Here is a 19,887-nt window from a genome sequence, read left to right on the forward strand (position 1 = left end):
TGAAAAAAAGGGGGGAGTGGGGTAAGTGCGCTAAAAAAGCTAAAGGTATCAGAACAAAGTATATTTTTATACCTTAATTTCCGATATATATATTATAATAGTGAATGGAAATTAATTAATAAAACTTCATTTTTTAATGAAATAAACCAATTGTTAATAAAGGTGTTTCTTTAAGAGTGAATTTAAACTTTGTGTAAGTGATATAGAAAAGTAACTGAAATTGTTGCTAACGAGGTGATGTGAAAAGTAACTAAAATTGTTGCTAATAAAATAATGTGAAAAAAATGTGTCATAAACAGTGTTTGGAATTTATTATGTTTGGAAATATCCTATATTTAGGATAATACAATACTTAGAGGCTAGGTAGAAAATGTAGTACCAATAGCAATATTGAGAATATATATTTATTGGTCCAGACTAAACATTAGCAGGATCCAAGGGACCTAACAGATAACCCTTATATAGTAAATGCACACAGATGTTAAGAATCTTACAAATTTATTTTTGATTAAAAATATTACATATAACAATTATATAGGGGACGTCTCCCCAATTGCACAGCCTAAAGTTTCTCTAGAGTCATAAAAATCATAAAAATCTAAAAGACTTCTATAAAACAATCTATGTGATGAACAGCGAATAATAAAAACTATATATCATATAGGCACAGTAGTTAACTCTCGTAATAGCTTTTGGTGTGATAGATTCTTTTATCCAGACTTAGTTATTTTTGTATCGCCTTAAATTTTATATGTGGATCATAAAAAAGTCTCTATGTAAGTTCCGTAATAGATAGTAATATCACACAGAGGTAGTCTCAAAAGTCTCTATGTAAGTTCCGTAATAGATTGTAATATCACACAGAGTTATATTTTCTAGGGGTAATTGTACTCTCCCTTCAGATGTGGTTAAGACAAATTTAAAAGCTTACTTTCTTTAAGTCCTGGAGGAGCTTCTGGAGCTTGTGTCCGCCGGCTATTTCTCAGCCGAGTCAGTGCGCCGCATGGATCTTGGCGTCTGACGTCACCGGTAAATCTTCCGGTTGTCAAAAAGGAAGAAGAAACTCTCAGCTTAAGTGTATATTTTATCCAAATAGGATTTGGGAAATAAATTCTTTGTGAGTCAGATGAAATTATACCCTGCACCTAGTGCCAATGCACGCAGGGATATTTAGACTCCGGTATTGATAATTCAGGACGTAATAGAATAACCCGGGTTACCTCAAATGTTCGTTAAAAGTTGATTTGAGATTCAGATGTCCTTATCTGTAGTAGGCACAGTCACTTAGATCGACGCGTTTCACTCACCAGGGAGCTTTATCAAGATGCAGGTGACTGGCAAAGGTGTTCTTAAATAGGCTGTGGATAATTCTGATTGGTCCTTTTCAGATACTTTTTTATAAAGGTGGAATTGCAGGTTTTTTCTCATACAGGTATCGTATTCCTTGTCCATGTTCAAAGGCTTAAGGTGGAAGTGTTTAAATTCCAAAGAAGACTTTTTAACTTTTTTAACTCTGTGGGTCTTTTCTGATGTTTGATTCATTTTTCTTCTTTAGTTTCCTATTATTCTAAATATCGAATGATATTTTGCAGGCCAGCAAATACTAGTTATTGTTCTTACTATATGTTCTATATCATATATTTACTTACATTATATATTATAAAAAACAGATTTTAATCCATTGTAATTAACATTGTCCCTCCTGTAAGGATGTAACGGCTGTTTATAAACATGTTTTACTTGTAATATTTACATCTGCTTTGCAAAAGGTATAGTTACATATTCTCAGATTGCTATTGTTATAAGTTAGGGTTTGTGTACTGAATTGGAGTTGATTTGACACATTTTATGTTAGTACTATTATAATTCAAAAAGGAAAGGTGAGAGATCTAGTTCAGAGTTCAGGCCTTTAGGATGTAGAGTATCGTATTTATAGATCATTTCGGCTTCCTTTATCAGCAATTTCTTCTCTAGGTTGCCACCTCTCCAATGTTTATGTACTTTCTTTATGGCCCAGTATTTTAAGTGTTTAGTATTTCCTTTGTGAACTATTTTAAAGTGTTTGTATAAGTGGGTGTCGTCCTTACCATTTTTTATATTACCAATGTGTTCTCTTATGCGATCCCTTACCATTCTTGTAGTTTCTCCAAAGTAAAAAAGGTTGCAGGAGCACTTTAAGATGTAGATTATATTTTTATTGGTACATCTTATGATATCCTGAATAATGAGGGGTTTTGTATCCTTATTAATTTCGATTTTTTCCACTTTACTACTATGACTGCAGGCTTTGCATGTATAGCAGGGAAAAAATCCCATGATATCTTTGCCTGTTAGATCTTTTTGTTTATGAATAATTTTCTTTGTTTTTTTCAATTCACTAGGGGCTAGGAGTGTCTTTAAATTGGCAACTTTTTTGAATATAAATACGGGGTTATTGGAGATTTTGTCACCTAATATATCATCTTCCTTAAGGAGATGCCAGTGTTTTTTTATTGCTTTTTTTATGATATTTTGATCAATACTGTAATCTGTTATAAACGGAATTTTTATTTTATCGGTATTGTTTTCCATTGGTCTTTCCTTGTATATTAATAGGGACTCCCTATCCGTATTTTTTGCTCTATCTTTGGCTTTCTCTGTGATATCTTTTTGATAGCCCCTAATTTTAAACCTTTCTAAAAGGATCTCAGACTGCTGCTCAAAGTCTGCTATCCTAGAGCAGTTCTTCCTAATACGTAGATATTGCCCTATTGGGATACTCTTTTTCCATACGTCTAGGTGGCAGCTATTTGCGTGTATGTAATTGCTGCAGTCAACTTTTTTAAAATGAGTCTTTGTTTCCAAATTGTTTTCCACCCTCATAATCTCTAGATCTAAAAATACTATTGAGTCTTTACTGTAGTTATATGTGAAGTTTAGACCCCAAGTGTTGTTATTCATTTCTTTAAACATAATTTCTAATTCTTGTTCTGTCCCCCTCCATACTATCAGCAGGTCATCAATGTACCTTTTATAGAGCACAAGGTTTGCACCATAGCTATCAAAGAACTGGGATTCCCATGCACCCATAAACAAATTGGCATAGCTAGGTGCAAACCTTGTGCCCATAGCCGTGCCCTCTACTTGGAGATAAAATTTCTCGTTAAAGGAGAAGTAATTATTTTCTAATATATATTTGATACTTTTTAGAATAAAAGACCTATGTTGGTCTGTCATCAGTGGATCAGAGCTGAGAAACATATCTACGGCTTTAATGCTCTTTGAATGGTTAATCACTGTATATAGCGATGTAACGTCACATGTTACCAGGTACATCCCTTCTTCCCAATTAATGGATTTAAGTGTATTTAATACTTGTGTGGAGTCTTTAAGGTATGACTTTAAATTCTTTACATGTTTTTGCAGGAAATTGTCAACATATTTGGATAAATTAGCCGAAAGTGATTCTATTCCAGAAATGATTGGTCTCCCTGGAGGGTTGACCAAACATTTATGGATTTTTGGCAGGAAGTAGAATATGGGTATACGGGGATATTTAGGTGTTAAAAATTCAAGTTCTTTGTTATTCAGTATCCCTGATACACTGCCCTCTTTAAGAATTTTATTTAATGTTTTATTGAATTTTTCAGTTGGATTGAAATCTAGTTTTTTGTAAGTCTTGGTATCGTTTAAAAGTCTATCTGCCTCTTTTATGTATTTACTAGTATCCATAAGGACAATTCCTCCGCCCTTATCCGCGGGTTTGATGGTTATATCACTGTTTTTTTGAAGGTTTTCAATTATTCCTTTTTCTTTGGCGTTTAAATTATATTTCTTTTTCTTTTGGAGATTTGATCTTTGTATATCTTTGCATACCAATTTTTCAAATATGTCAAGGTAGTTTCCCTTTGCCTGTACTGGGTTGAATTTTGATTTAACCTTAAAATCTGTATGCTGAATGTTGTCTAGAGCTGGTCTGTTAGTTATTTGTCTTTCAATGGGACATTTGAGAAAAAATCTTTTTATTGTTAGGTTCCTCACAAACTTTTTGATGTGAATATGTGTGTTAAATTTGTTTAATCTTTTAGTTGGGGCGAAAGATAGACCTAAACTTAGAACTTTTTCTTCTTCTGTTTTTAGTTTGATACTACTTAAATTAAAAATCCCCTGTTTGGCCTCTATCTCCACCTTTTTGCCTCGTTTAGAAGCTCCTCCTCCTCTCTTTCCTCTAGATTTCTTTTTCTCCTGGTATTTGATTCGTTTTCTTGTCTTATCAAATCTCTTGAGTGGCCCTCCCCTAAAGGGCTTCTCTCTAAAAAAACTTGTTCATCATTTTTTTGTTGTTCCCCCTCTTGGGTTCTATGGTCTCTGAGTGTTTCAAATCGATTATATGTCGGGACCTTCCAATTATCATTCTGTCTTTCTATCCATCTGTTAGTCCTTCTTGGGTATTCCCAATTATTATGGCTATTTTGATGACTTCTGTCTGGATTCTGTCTGTGCATGTTATGTCTAAATTCTGAGTAGAAATGATCTCTATTTTGATACCTCGGGTATCTTGGTCTATCATATTGAGCATTGTAATCATTATTGTTGTATCTTGGTCTATTATATTGAACATTATGTTCATTATTGTTATATTGAAAGTTTCGATTATTACTATGATACCTCTCAGAATTGTGGTAGTCATTATAGGGATAAAAATTTCTGTTATTTTCAGAATTACTGTAGTATTGTGTTTGGGGGTCTCTTATAGTTCTATTCATGTGATTATTTTCTCGTCTCACATCTTGGTTATTGTGTTTTAAGGGGGTTTCATTCATATTTTCCTCTCTATTCATTTGCATATTGTCATTTATGTCCCTTTCCATTTTTCCCCATTTTGATCTTAGAAGGTCCTTATTTAAATTTGCTAGTTTGTCAATAATTACTTTTTGTCTTTCTTTGAATTCATTACTACTTTTTTTATCTTTCAGTTTATCTTTAATTTCCAAAATATTTTTCTCTATGGTGATTAGAGTTTCCTTCCTGGATCTTTTTAGGATATCTATTAAAGTGTTTGATGCTTTCTTTAAAGTGTCAGTCCACTCAGTCTGTAATATGTCTGAAAGTGGAAATGTACAATTTTTATTAAGGCGAAGCCCTCTTGGGATAATGTCCTTAGTGGTGTATCTATTTAAAAAGACTAATTCCATCTTTTGTTTAAGTTCTTTGATCATATTTTGTTCTAAATTCTGCATTAGATCAGATATTTTATCAGATGTACATGAGTTAGTTATTTGAATATTGTCATCTCTCATATCTGAAAAAATTTGATCCCTGAAATCAAAAATATCTTCCATATTGAAAGTGATATACCTGCAGCTACTACTAAGTGAAGGAAAAAACTATGTGATCTGTGGGGTGACAGTAGAGCGCTGGTATAAAGGAGATACCACACACTTACAAATGAGAAGATCCTTCGTTCTCCTCAGAAATTTAAGTGAAAAAAAGGGGGGAGTGGGGTAAGTGCGCTAAAAAAGCTAAAGGTATCAGAACAAAGTATATTTTTATACCTTAATTTCCGATATATATATTATAATAGTGAATGGAAATTAATTAATAAAACTTCATTTTTTAATGAAATAAACCAATTGTTAATAAAGGTGTTTCTTTAAGAGTGAATTTAAACTTTGTGTAAGTGATATAGAAAAGTAACTGAAATTGTTGCTAACGAGGTGATGTGAAAAGTAACTAAAATTGTTGCTAATAAAATAATGTGAAAAAAATGTGTCATAAACAGTGTTTGGAATTTATTATGTTTGGAAATATCCTATATTTAGGATAATACAATACTTAGAGGCTAGGTAGAAAATGTAGTACCAATAGCAATATTGAGAATATATATTTATTGGTCCAGACTAAACAGTTAGCAGGATCCAAGGGACCTAACAGATAACCCTTATATAGTAAATGCACACAGATGTTAAGAATCTTACAAATTTATTTTTGATTAAAAATATTACATATAACAATTATATAGGGGACGTCTCCCCAATTGCACAGCCTAAAGTTTCTCTAGAGTCATAAAAATCATAAAAAATCTAAAAGACTTCTATAAAACAATCTATGTGATGAACAGCGAATAATAAAAACTATATATCATATAGGCACAGTAGTTATCTCTCGTAATAGCTTTTGGTGTGATAGATTCTTTTATCCAGACTTAGTTATTTTTGTATCGCCTTAAATTTTATATGTGGATCATAAAAAAGTCTCTATGTAAGTTCCGTAATAGATAGTAATATCACATAGAGGTAGTCTCAAAAGTCTCTATGTAAGTTCCGTAATAGATTGTAATATCACACAGAGTTATATTTTCTAGGGGTAATTGTACTCTCCCTTCAGATGTGGTTAAGACAAATTTAAAAGCTTACTTTCTTTAAGTCCTGGAGGAGCTTCTGGAGCTTGTGTCCGCCGGCTATTTCTCAGCCGAGTCAGTGCGCCGCATGGATCTTGGCGTCTGACGTCACCGGTAAATCTTCCGGTTGTCAAAAAGGAAGAAGAAACTCTCAGCTTAAGTGTATATTTTATCCAAATAGGATTTGGGAAATAAATTCTTTGTGAGTCAGATGAAATTATACCCTGCACCTAGTGCCAATGCACGCAGGGATATTTAGACTCCGGTATTGATAATTCAGGACGTAATAGAATAACCCGGGTTACCTCAAATGTTCGTTAAAAGTTGATCTGAGATTCAGATGTCCTTATCTGTAGTAGGCACAGTCACTTAGATCGACGCGTTTCACTCACCAGGGAGCTTTATCAAGATGCAGGTGACTGGCAAAGGTGTTCTTAAATAGGCTGTGGATAATTCTGATTGGTCCTTTTCAGATACTTTTTTATAAAGGTGGAATTGCAGGTTTTTTCTCATACAGGTATCGTATTCCTTGTCCATGTTCAAAGGCTTAAGGTGGAAGTGTTTAAATTCCAAAGAAGACTTTTTAACTTTTTTAACTCTGTGGGATCTTTTTCTGATGTTTGATTCATTTTTCTTCTTTAGTTTCCTATTATTCTAAATATCGAATGATATTTTGCAGGCCAGCAAATACTAGTTATTGTTCTTACTATATGTTCTATATCATATATTTACTTACATTATATATTATAAAAAACAGATTTTAATCCATTGTAATTAACATTGTCCCTCCTGTAAGGATGTAACGGCTGTTTATAAACATGTTTTACTTGTAATATTTACATCTGCTTTGCAAAAGGTATAGTTACATATTCTCAGATTGCTACTGTTATAAGTTAGGGTTTGTGTACTGAATTGGAGTTGATTTGACACATTTTATGTTAGTACTATTATAATTCAAAAAGGAAAGGTGAGAGATCTAGTTCAGAGTTCAGGCCTTTAGGATGTAGAGTATCGTATTTATAGATCATTTCGGCTTCCTTTATCAGCAATTTCTTCTCTAGGTTGCCACCTCTCCAATGTTTATGTACTTTCTTTATGGCCCAGTATTTTAAGTGTTTAGTATTTCCTTTGTGAACTATTTTAAAGTGTTTGTATAAGTGGGTGTCCGTCCTTACCATTTTTTATATTACCAATGTGTTCTCTTATGCGATCCCTTACCATTCTTGTAGTTTCTCCAAAGTAAAAAAGGTTGCAGGAGCACTTTAAGATGTAGATTATATTTTTATTGGTACATCTTATGATATCCTGAATAATGAGGGGTTTTGTATCCTTATTAATTTCGATTTTTTCCACTTTACTACTATGACTGCAGGCTTTGCATGTATAGCAGGGAAAAAATCCCATGATATCTTTGCCTGTTAGATCTTTTTGTTTATGAATAATTTTCTTTGTTTTTTTCAATTCACTAGGGGCTAGGAGTGTCTTTAAATTGGCAACTTTTTTGAATATAAATACGGGGTTATTGGAGATTTTGTCACCTAATATATCATCTTCCTTAAGGAGATGCCAGTGTTTTTTTATTGCTTTTTTTATGATATTTTGATCAATACTGTAATCTGTTATAAACGGAATTTTTATTTTATCGGTATTGTTTTCCATTGGTCTTTCCTTGTATATTAATAGGGACTCCCTATCCGTATTTTTTGCTCTATCTTTGGCTTTCTCTGTGATATCTTTTTGATAGCCCCTAATTTTAAACCTTTCTAAAAGGATCTCAGACTGCTGCTCAAAGTCTGCTATCCTAGAGCAGTTCTTCCTAATACGTAGATATTGCCCTATTGGGATACTCTTTTTCCATACGTCTAGGTGGCAGCTATTTGCGTGTATGTAATTGCTGCAGTCAACTTTTTTAAAATGAGTCTTTGTTTCCAAATTGTTTTCCACCCTCATAATCTCTAGATCTAAAAATACTATTGAGTCTTTACTGTAGTTATATGTGAAGTTTAGACCCCAAGTGTTGTTATTCATTTCTTTAAACATAATTTCTAATTCTTGTTCTGTCCCCCTCCATACTATCAGCAGGTCATCAATGTACCTTTTATAGAGCACAAGGTTTGCACCATAGCTATCAAAGAACTGGGATTCCCATGCACCCATAAACAAATTGGCATAGCTAGGTGCAAACCTTGTGCCCATAGCCGTGCCCTCTACTTGGAGATAAAATTTCTCGTTAAAGGAGAAGTAATTATTTTCTAATATATATTTGATACTTTTTAGAATAAAAGACCTATGTTGGTCTGTCATCAGTGGATCAGAGCTGAGAAACATATCTACGGCTTTAATGCCCTTTGAATGGTTAATCACTGTATATAGCGATGTAACGTCACATGTTACCAGGTACATCCCTTCTTCCCAATTAATGGATTTAAGTGTATTTAATACTTGTGTGGAGTCTTTAAGGTATGACTTTAAATTCTTTACATGTTTTTGCAGGAAATTGTCAACATATTTGGATAAATTAGCCGAAAGTGATTCTATTCCAGAAATGATTGATCTCCCTGGAGGGTTGACCAAACATTTATGGATTTTTGGCAGGAAGTAGAATATGGGTATACGGGGATATTTAGGTGTTAAAAATTCAAGTTCTTTGTTATTCAGTATCCCTGATACACTGCCCTCTTTAAGAATTTTATTTAATGTTTTATTGAATTTTTCAGTTGGATTGAAATCTAGTTTTTTGTAAGTCTTGGTATCGTTTAAAAGTCTATCTGCCTCTTTTATGTATTTACTAGTATCCATAAGGACAATTCCTCCGCCCTTATCCGCGGGTTTGATGGTTATATCACTGTTTTTTTGAAGGTTTTCAATTATTCCTTTTTCTTTGGCGTTTAAATTATATTTCTTTTTCTTTTGGAGATTTGATCTTTGTATATCTTTGCATACCAATTTTTCAAATATGTCAAGGTAGTTTCCCTTTGCCTGTACTGGGTTGAATTTTGATTTAACCTTAAAATCTGTATGCTGAATGTTGTCTAGAGCTGGTCTGTTAGTTATTTGTCTTTCAATGGGACATTTGAGAAAAAATCTTTTTATTGTTAGGTTCCTCACAAACTTTTTTTGTGAGGAACCTAGGGGAGGGCCACTCAAGAGATTTGATAAGACAAGAAAACGAATCAAATACCAGGAGAAAAAGAAATCTAGAGGAAAGAGAGGAGGAGGAGCTTCTAAACGAGGCAAAAAGGTGGAGATAGAGGCCAAACAGGGGATTTTTAATTTAAGTAGTTTCAAACTAAAAACAGAAGAAGAAAAAGTTCTAAGTTTAGGTCTATCTTTCGCCCCAACTAAAAGATTAAACAAATTTAACACACATATTCACATCAAAAAGTTTGTGAGGAACCTAACAATAAAAAGATTTTTTCTCAAATGTCCCATTGAAAGACAAATAACTAACAGACCAGCTCTAGACAACATTCAGCATACAGATTTTAAGGTTAAATCAAAATTCAACCCAGTACAGGCAAAGGGAAACTACCTTGACATATTTGAAAAATTGGTATGCAAAGATATACAAAGATCAAATCTCCAAAAGAAAAAGAAATATAATTTAAACGCCAAAGAAAAAGGAATAATTGAAAACCTTCAAAAAAACAGTGATATAACCATCAAACCCGCGGATAAGGGCGGAGGAATTGTCCTTATGGATACTAGTAAATACATAAAAGAGGCAGATAGACTTTTAAACGATACCAAGACTTACAAAAAACTAGATTTCAATCCAACTGAAAAATTCAATAAAACATTAAATAAAATTCTTAGGCCTAGATTTAGAGTTCGGCGGTAGCCGTCAAAACCAGCGTTAGAGGCTCCTAACGCTGGTTTTGGCCGCCCGCTGGTATTTGGAGTCAGTGATTAAAGGGTCTAACGCTCACTTTACAGCCGCGACTTTTCCATACCGCAGATCCCCCTACGCCATTTGCGTAGCCTATCTTTTCAATGGGATCTTCCTAACGCCGGTATTTAGAGTCGTTTCTGCAGTGAGCGTTAGAGCTCTAACGACAAGATTCCAGCCGCCTGAAAATAGCAGGAGTTAAGAGCTTTCTGGCTAACGCCGGTTTATAAAGCTCTTAACTACTGTACCCTAAAGTACACTAACACCCATAAACTACCTATGTACCCCTAAACCGAGGTCCCCCCACATCGCCGCCACTCGATTAAAATTTTTAACCCCTAATCTGCCAACCGCCACCTACGTTATACTTATGTACCCCTAATCTGCTGCCCCTAACACCGCCGACCCCTGTATTATATCTATTAACCCCTAACTTGCCCCCCACAACGTCGCCGCAAGCTACTTAAAATAATTAACCCCTAATCTTCCGACCGCAAATCGCCGCCACCTACGTTATCCCTATGTACCCCTAATCTGCTACCCCTAACATCGCCGACCCCTATGTTATATTTATTAACCCCTAATCTGCCCCCCTCAACGTCGCCGACACCTACCTACACTTATTAACCCCTAATCTGCCGAGCGGACCTGAGCGCTACTATAATAAAGTTATTAACCCCTAATCCGCCTCACTAACCCTATCATAAATAGTATTAACCCCTAATCTGCCCTCCCTAACATCGCCGACACCTACCTACACTTATTAACCCCTAATCTGCCGACCGGAGCTCACCGCTATTCTAATAAATGTATTAACCCCTAAAGCTAAGTCTAACCCTAACACTAACACCCCCCTAAGTTAAATATAATTTTTATCTAACGAAATAAATTAACTCTTATTAAATAAATAATTCCTATTTAAAGCTAAATACTTACCTGTAAAATACATCCTAATATAGCTACAATATAAATTATAATTATATTATAGCTATTTTAGGATTAATATTTATTTTACAGGCAACTTTGTAATTATTTTAACCAGGTACAATAGCTATTAAATAGTTAAGAACTATTTAATAGTTACCTAGTTAAAATAATAACAAATTTACCTGTAAAATAAATCCTAACCTAAGATATAATTAAACCTAACACTACCCTATCAATAAAATAATTAAATAAACTACCTACAATTACCTACAATTAACCTAACACTACACTATCAATAAATTAATTAAACACAATTGCTACAAATAAATACAATTAAATAAACTATCTAAAGTACAAAAAATAAAAAAGAACTAAGTTACAGAAAATAATAAAATATTTACAAACATAAGAAAAATATTACAACAATTTTAAACTAATTACACCTACTCTAAGCCCCCTAATAAAATAACAAAGCCCCCCAAAATAAAAAATTCCCTACCCTATTCTAAAATACAAATATTACAAGCTCTTTTACCTTACCAGCCCTGAACAGGGCCCTTTGCGGGGCATGCCCCAAGAATTTCAGCTCTTTTGCCTGTTAAAAAAAACATACAATACCCCCCCCCCAACATTACAACCCACCACCCACATACCCCTAATCTAACCCAAACCCCCCTTAAATAAACCTAACACTACCCCCCTGATGATCTTCCTACCTTGTCTTCACCATGCCAGGTTCACCGATCCGTCCTGGCTCCAAGATCTTCATCCAACCCAAGCGGGGGCTAGACATCCACTGAAGAAGTCCAGAAGAGGGTCCAAAGTCTTCCTCCTATCCGGCAAGAAGAGGACATCCGGACCGGCAAACATCTTCTCCAAGCGGCATCTTCTATCTTCTTCCATCCGATGACGACCGGCTCCATCTTGAAGACCTCCAGCGCGGATCCATCCTCTTCTTCCGACGACTAGACGACGAATGACGGTTCCTTTAAGGGACGTCATCCAAGATGGCGTCCCTCGAATTCCGATTGGCTGATAGGATTCTATCAGCCAATCAGAATTAAGGTAGGAATTTTCTGATTGGCTGATGGAATCAGCCAATCAGAATATAGTTCAATCCGATTGGCTGATCCAATCAGCCAATCAGATTGAGCTCGCATTCTATTGGCTGATCGGAACAGCCAATAGAATGCGAGCTCAATCTGATTGGCTGATTGGATCAGCCAATCGGATTGAACTATATTCTGATTGGCTGATTCCATCAGCCAATCAGAAAATTCCTACCTTAATTCCGATTGGCTGATAGAATCCTATCAGCCAATCGGAATTCGAGGGACGCCATCTTGGATGACGTCCCTTAAAGGAACCGTCATTCGTCGTCTAGTCGTCGGAAGAAGAGGATGGATCCGCGCTGGAGGTCTTCAAGATGGAGCCGGTCGTCATCGGATGGAAGAAGATAGAAGATGCCGCTTGGAGAAGATGTTTGCCGGTCCGGATGTCCTCTTCTTGCCGGATAGGAGGAAGACTTTGGACCCTCTTCTGGACTTCTTCAGTGGATGTCTAGCCCCCGCTTGGGTTGGATGAAGATCTTGGAGCCAGGACGGATCGGTGAACCTGGCATGGTGAAGACAAGGTAGGAAGATCATCAGGGGGGTAGTGTTAGGTTTATTTAAGGGGGGTTTGGGTTAGATTAGGGGTATGTGGGTGGTGGGTTGTAATGTTGGGGGGGGGGTATTGTATGTTTTTTTTTACAGGCAAAAGAGCTGAAATTCTTGGGGCATGCCCCGCAAAGGGCCCTGTTCAGGGCTGGTAAGGTAAAAGAGCTTGTAATATTTGTATTTTAGAATAGGGTAGGGAATTTTTTATTTTGGGGGGCTTTGTTATTTTATTAGGGGGCTTAGAGTAGGTGTAATTAGTTTAAAATTGTTGTAATATTTTTCTTATGTTTGTAAATATTTTATTATTTTCTGTAACTTAGTTCTTTTTTATTTTTTGTACTTTAGATAGTTTATTTAATTGTATTTATTTGTAGCAATTGTGTTTAATGAATTTATTGATAGTGTAGTGTTAGGTTAATTGTAGGTAATTGTAGGTAGTTTATTTAATTATTTTATTGATAGGGTAGTGTTAGGTTTAATTATATCTTAGGTTAGGATTTATTTTACAGGTAAATTTGTTATTATTTTAACTAGGTAACTATTAAATAGTTCTTAACTATTTAATAGCTATTGTACCTGGTTAAAATAATTACAAAGTTGCCTGTAAAATAAATATTAATCCTAAAATAGCTATAATATAATTATAATTTATATTGTAGCTATATTAGGATGTATTTTACAGGTAAGTATTTAGCTTTAAATAGGAATCATTTATTTAATAAGAGTTAATTTATTTCGTTAGATAAAAATTATATTTAACTTAGGGGGGTGTTAGTGTTAGGGTTAGACTTAGCTTTAGGGGTTAATACATTTATTAGAATAGCGGTGAGGTCCGCTCGGCAGATTAGGGGTTAATAATTGAAGTTAGGTGTCGGCGATGTTAGGGAGGGCAGATTAGGGGTTAATACTATTTATGATAGGGTTAGTGAGGCGGATTAGGGGTTAATAACTTTATTATAGTAGCGCTCAGGTCCGCTCGGCAGATTAGGGGTTAATAAGTGTAGGCAGGTGTCGGCGACGTTGTGGGGGGCAGATTAGGGGTTAATAAATATAACATAGGGGTCGGCGATGTTAGGGCAGCAGATTAGGGGTACATAGGGATAACGTAGGTGGCGGCGGTTTACGGAGCGGCAGATTAGGGGTTAAAAGTGTAATGCAGGGGTCAGCGATAGCGGGGGCGGCAGATTAGGGGTTAATAAGTGTAAGGTTAGGGGTGTTTAGACTCGGGGTACATGTTAGAGTGTTAGGTGCAGACGTAGGAAGTGTTTCCCCATAGGAAACAATGGGGCTGCGTTAAGAGCTGAACGCTGCTTTTTTGCAGGTGTTAGGTTTTTTTTCAGCTCAAACAGCCCCATTGTTTCCTATGGGAGAATCGTGCACGAGCACGTTTTTGATGCCGGCCGCGTCCGTAAGCAACTCTGGTATCGAGAGTTGCATTTGCGGTAAATATGCTCTACGCTCCTTTTTTGGAGCCTAACGCAGCATTTGTTTGAACTCTCGATACCAGAGTTAAATTTATGGTGCGGCCAGAAAAAAACCCGCGGAGCGTTAACAGCCCTTTTACCGCCGAACTCCAAATCTAGGCCTTAAAGAGGGCAGTGTATCAGGGATACTGAATAACAAAGAACTTGAATTTTTAACACCTAAATATCCCCGTATACCCATATTCTACTTCCTGCCAAAAATCCATAAATGTTTGGTCAACCCTCCAGGGAGACCAATCATTTCTGGAATAGAATCACTTTCGGCTAATTTATCCAAATATGTTGACAATTTCCTGCAAAAACATGTAAAGAATTTAAAGTCATACCTTAAAGACTCCACACAAGTATTAAATACACTTAAATCCATTAATTGGGAAGAAGGGATGTACCTGGTAACATGTGACGTTACATCGCTATATACAGTGATTAACCATTCAAAGGGCATTAAAGCCGTAGATATGTTTCTCAGCTCTGATCCACTGATGACAGACCAACATAGGTCTTTTATTCTAAAAAGTATCAAATATATATTAGAAAATAATTACTTCTCCTTTAACGAGAAATTTTATCTCCAAGTAGAGGGCACGGCTATGGGCACAAGGTTTGCACCTAGCTATGCCAATTTGTTTATGGGTGCATGGGAATCCCAGTTCTTTGATAGCTATGGTGCAAACCTTGTGCTCTATAAAAGGTACATTGATGACCTGCTGATAGTATGGAGGGGGACAGAACAAGAATTAGAAATTATGTTTAAAGAAATGAATAACAACACTTGGGGTCTAAACTTCACATATAACTACAGTAAAGACTCAATAGTATTTTTAGATCTAGAGATTATGAGGGTGGAAAACAATTTGGAAACAAAGACTCATTTTAAAAAAGTTGACTGCAGCAATTACATACACGCAAATAGCTGCCACCTAGACGTATGGAAAAAGAGTATCCCAAAAGGGCAATATCTACGTATTAGGAAGAACTGCTCTAGGATAGCAGACTTTGAGCAGCAGTCTGAGATCCTTTTAGAAAGGTTTAAAATTAGGGGCTATCAAAAAGATATCACAGAGAAAGCCAAAGATAGAGCAAAAAATACGGATAGGGAGTCCCTATTAATATACAAGGAAAGACCAATGGAAAACAATACCGATAAAATAAAAATTCCGTTTATAACAGATTACAGTATTGATCAAAATATCATAAAAAAAGCAATAAAAAAACACTGGCATCTCCTTAAGGAAGATGATATATTAGGTGACAAAATCTCCAATAACCCCGTATTTATATTCAAAAAAGTTGCCAATTTAAAGACACTCCTAGCCCCTAGTGAATTGAAAAAAACAAAGAAAATTATTCATAAACAAAAAGATCTAACAGGCAAAGATATCATGGGATTTTTTCCCTGCTATACATGCAAAGCCTGCAGTCATAGTAGTAAAGTGGAAAAAATCGAAATTAATAAGGATACAAAACCCCTCATTATTCAGGATATCATAAGATGTACCAATAAAAATATAATCTACATCTTAAAGTGCTCCTGCAACCTTTTTTACTTTGGAGAAACTACAAGAATGGTAAGGAATCGCATAAGAGAACACATTGGTAATATAAAAAATGGTAAGGACGACACCCACTTATACAAACACTTTAAAATAGTTCACAAAGGAAATACTAAACACTTAAAATACTGGGCCATAAAGAAAGTACATAAACATTGGAGAGGTGGCAACCTAGAGAAGAAATTGCTGATAAAGGAAGCCAAAATGATCTATAAATACGATACTCTACATCCTAAAGGCCTGAACTCTGAACTAGATCTCTCACCTTTCCTTTTTGAATTATAATAGTACTAACATAAAATGTGTCAAATCAACTCCAATTCAGTACACAAACCCTAACTTATAACAATAGCAATCTGAGAATATGTAACTATACCTTTTGCAAAGCAGATGTAAATATTACAAGTAAAACATGTTTATAAACAGCCGTTACATCCTTACAGGAGGGACAATGTTAATTACAATGGATTAAAATCTGTTTTTTATAATATATAATGTAAGTAAATATATGATATAGAACATATAGTAAGAACAATAACTAGTATTTGCTGGCCTGCAAAATATCATTCGATATTTAGAATAATAGGAAACTAAAGAAGAAAAATGAATCAAACATCAGAAAAAGACCCACAGAGTTAAAAAAGTTAAAAAGTCTTCTTTGGAATTTAAACACTTCCACCTTAAGCCTTTGAACATGGACAAGGAATACGATACCTGTATGAGAAAAAACCTGCAATTCCACCTTTATAAAAAAGTATCTGAAAAGGACCAATCAGAATTATCCACAGCCTATTTAAGAACACCTTTGCCAGTCACCTGCATCTTGATAAAGCTCCCTGGTGAGTGAAACGCGTCGATCTAAGTGACTGTGCCTACTACAGATAAGGACATCTGAATCTCAAATCAACTTTTAACGAACATTTGAGGTAACCCGGGTTATTCTATTACGTCCTGAATTATCAATACCGGAGTCTAAATATCCCTGCGTGCATTGGCACTAGGTGCAGGGTATAATTTCATCTGACTCACAAAGAATTTATTTCCCAAATCCTATTTGGATAAAATATACACTTAAGCTGAGAGTTTCTTCTTCCTTTTTGACAACCGGAAGATTTACCGGTGACGTCAGACGCCAAGATCCATGCGGCGCACTGACTCGGCTGAGAAATAGCCGGCGGACACAAGCTCCAGAAGCTCCTCCAGGACTTAAAGAAAGTAAGCTTTTAAATTTGTCTTAACCACATCTGAAGGGAGAGTACAATTACCCCTAGAAAATATAACTCTGTGTGATATTACAATCTATTACGGAACTTACATAGAGACTTTTGAGACTACCTCTGTGTGATATTACTATCTATTACGGAACTTACATAGAGACTTTTTTATGATCCACATATAAAATTTAAGGCGATACAAAAATAACTAAGTCTGGATAAAAGAATCTATCACACCAAAAGCTATTACGAGAGTTAACTACTGTGCCTATATGATATATAGTTTTTATTATTCGCTGTTCATCACATAGATTGTTTTATAGAAGTCTTTTAGATTTTTATGATTTTTATGACTCTAGAGAAACTTTAGGCTGTGCAATTGGGGAGACGTCCCCTATATAATTGTTATATGTAATATTTTTAATCAAAAATAAATTTGTAAGATTCTTAACATCTGTGTGCATTTACTATATAAGGGTTATCTGTTAGGTCCCTTGGATCCTGCTAATGTTTAGTCTGGACCAATAAATATATATTCTCAATATTGCTATTGGTACTACATTTTCTACCTAGCCTCTAAGTATTGTATTATCCTAAATATAGGATATTTCCAAACATAATAAATTCCAAACACTGTTTATGACACATTTTTTTCACATTATTTTATTAGCAACAATTTTAGTTACTTTTCACATCACCTCGTTAGCAACAATTTCAGTTACTTTTCTATATCACTTACACAAAGTTTAAATTCACTCTTAAAGAAACACCTTTATTAACAATTGGTTTATTTCATTAAAAAATGAAGTTTTATTAATTAATTTCCATTCACTATTATAATATATATATCGGAAATTAAGGTATAAAAATATACTTTGTTCTGATACCTTTAGCTTTTTTAGCGCACTTACCCCACTCCCCCCTTTTTTCACTTAAATTTCTGAGGAGAACGAAGGATCTTCTCATTTGTAAGTGTGTGGTATCTCCTTTATACCAGCGCTCTACTGTCACCCCACAGATCACATAGTTTTTTCCTTCACTTAGTAGTAGCTGCAGGTATATCACTTTCAATATGGAAGATATTTTTGATTTCAGGGATCAAATTTTTTCAGATATGAGAGATGACAATATTCAAATAACTAACTCATGTACATCTGATAAAATATCTGATCTAATGCAGAATTTAGAACAAAATATGATCAAAGAACTTAAACAAAAGATGGAATTAGTCTTTTTAAATAGATACACCACTAAGGACATTATCCCAAGAGGGCTTCGCCTTAATAAAAATTGTACATTTCCACTTTCAGACATATTACAGACTGAGTGGACTGACACTTTAAAGAAAGCATCAAACACTTTAATAGATATCCTAAAAAGATCCAGGAAGGAAACTCTAATCACCATAGAGAAAAATATTTTGGAAATTAAAGATAAACTGAAAGATAAAAAAAGTAGTAATGAATTCAAAGAAAGACAAAAAGTAATTATTGACAAACTAGCAAATTTAAATAAGGACCTTCTAAGATCAAAATGGGGAAAAATGGAAAGGGACATAAATGACAATATGCAAATGAATAGAGAGGAAAATATGAATGAAACCCCCTTAAAACACAATAACCAAGATGTGAGACGAGAAAATAATCACATGAATAGAACTATAAGAGACCCCCAAACACAATACTACAGTAATTCTGAAAATAACAGAAATTTTTATCCCTATAATGACTACCACAATTCTGAGAGGTATCATAGTAATAATCGAAACTTTCAATATAACAATAATGAACATAATGTTCAATATAATAGACCAAGATACAACAATAATGATTACAATGCTCAATATGATAGACCAAGATACCCGAGGTATCAAAATAGAGATCATTTCTACTCAGAATTTAGACATAACATGCACAGACAGAATCCAGACAGAAGTCATCAAAATAGCCATAATAATTGGGAATACCCAAGAAGGACTAACAGATGGATAGAAAGACAGAATGATAATTGGAAGGTCCCGACATATAATCGATTTGAAACACTCAGAGACCATAGAACCCAAGAGGGGGAACAACAAAAAAATGATGAACAAGTTTTTTTAGAGAGAAGCCCTTTAGGGGAGGGCCACTCAAGAGATTTGATAAGACAAGAAAACGAATCAAATACCAGGAGAAAAAGAAATCTAGAGGAAAGAGAGGAGGAGGAGCTTCTAAACGAGGCAAAAAGGTGGAGATAGAGGCCAAACAGGGGATTTTTAATTTAAGTAGTATCAAACTAAAAACAGAAGAAGAAAAAGTTCTAAGTTTAGGTCTATCTTTCGCCCCAACTAAAAGATTAAACAAATTTAACACACATATTCACATCAAAAAGTTTGTGAGGAACCTAACAATAAAAAGATTTTTTCTCAAATGTCCCATTGAAAGACAAATAACTAACAGACCAGCTCTAGACAACATTCAGCATACAGATTTTAAGGTTAAATCAAAATTCAACCCAGTACAGGCAAAGGGAAACTACCTTGACATATTTGAAAAATTGGTATGCAAAGATATACAAAGATCAAATCTCCAAAAGAAAAAGAAATATAATTTAAACGCCAAAGAAAAAGGAATAATTGAAAACCTTCAAAAAAACAGTGATATAACCATCAAACCCGCGGATAAGGGCGGAGGAATTGTCCTTATGGATACTAGTAAATACATAAAAGAGGCAGATAGACTTTTAAACGATACCAAGACTTACAAAAAACTAGATTTCAATCCAACTGAAAAATTCAATAAAAC

Source organism: Bombina bombina, chromosome 2 (assembly GCF_027579735.1).
Source record: "Bombina bombina isolate aBomBom1 chromosome 2, aBomBom1.pri, whole genome shotgun sequence".
Classification (NCBI taxonomy): domain Eukaryota; kingdom Metazoa; phylum Chordata; class Amphibia; order Anura; family Bombinatoridae; genus Bombina; species Bombina bombina.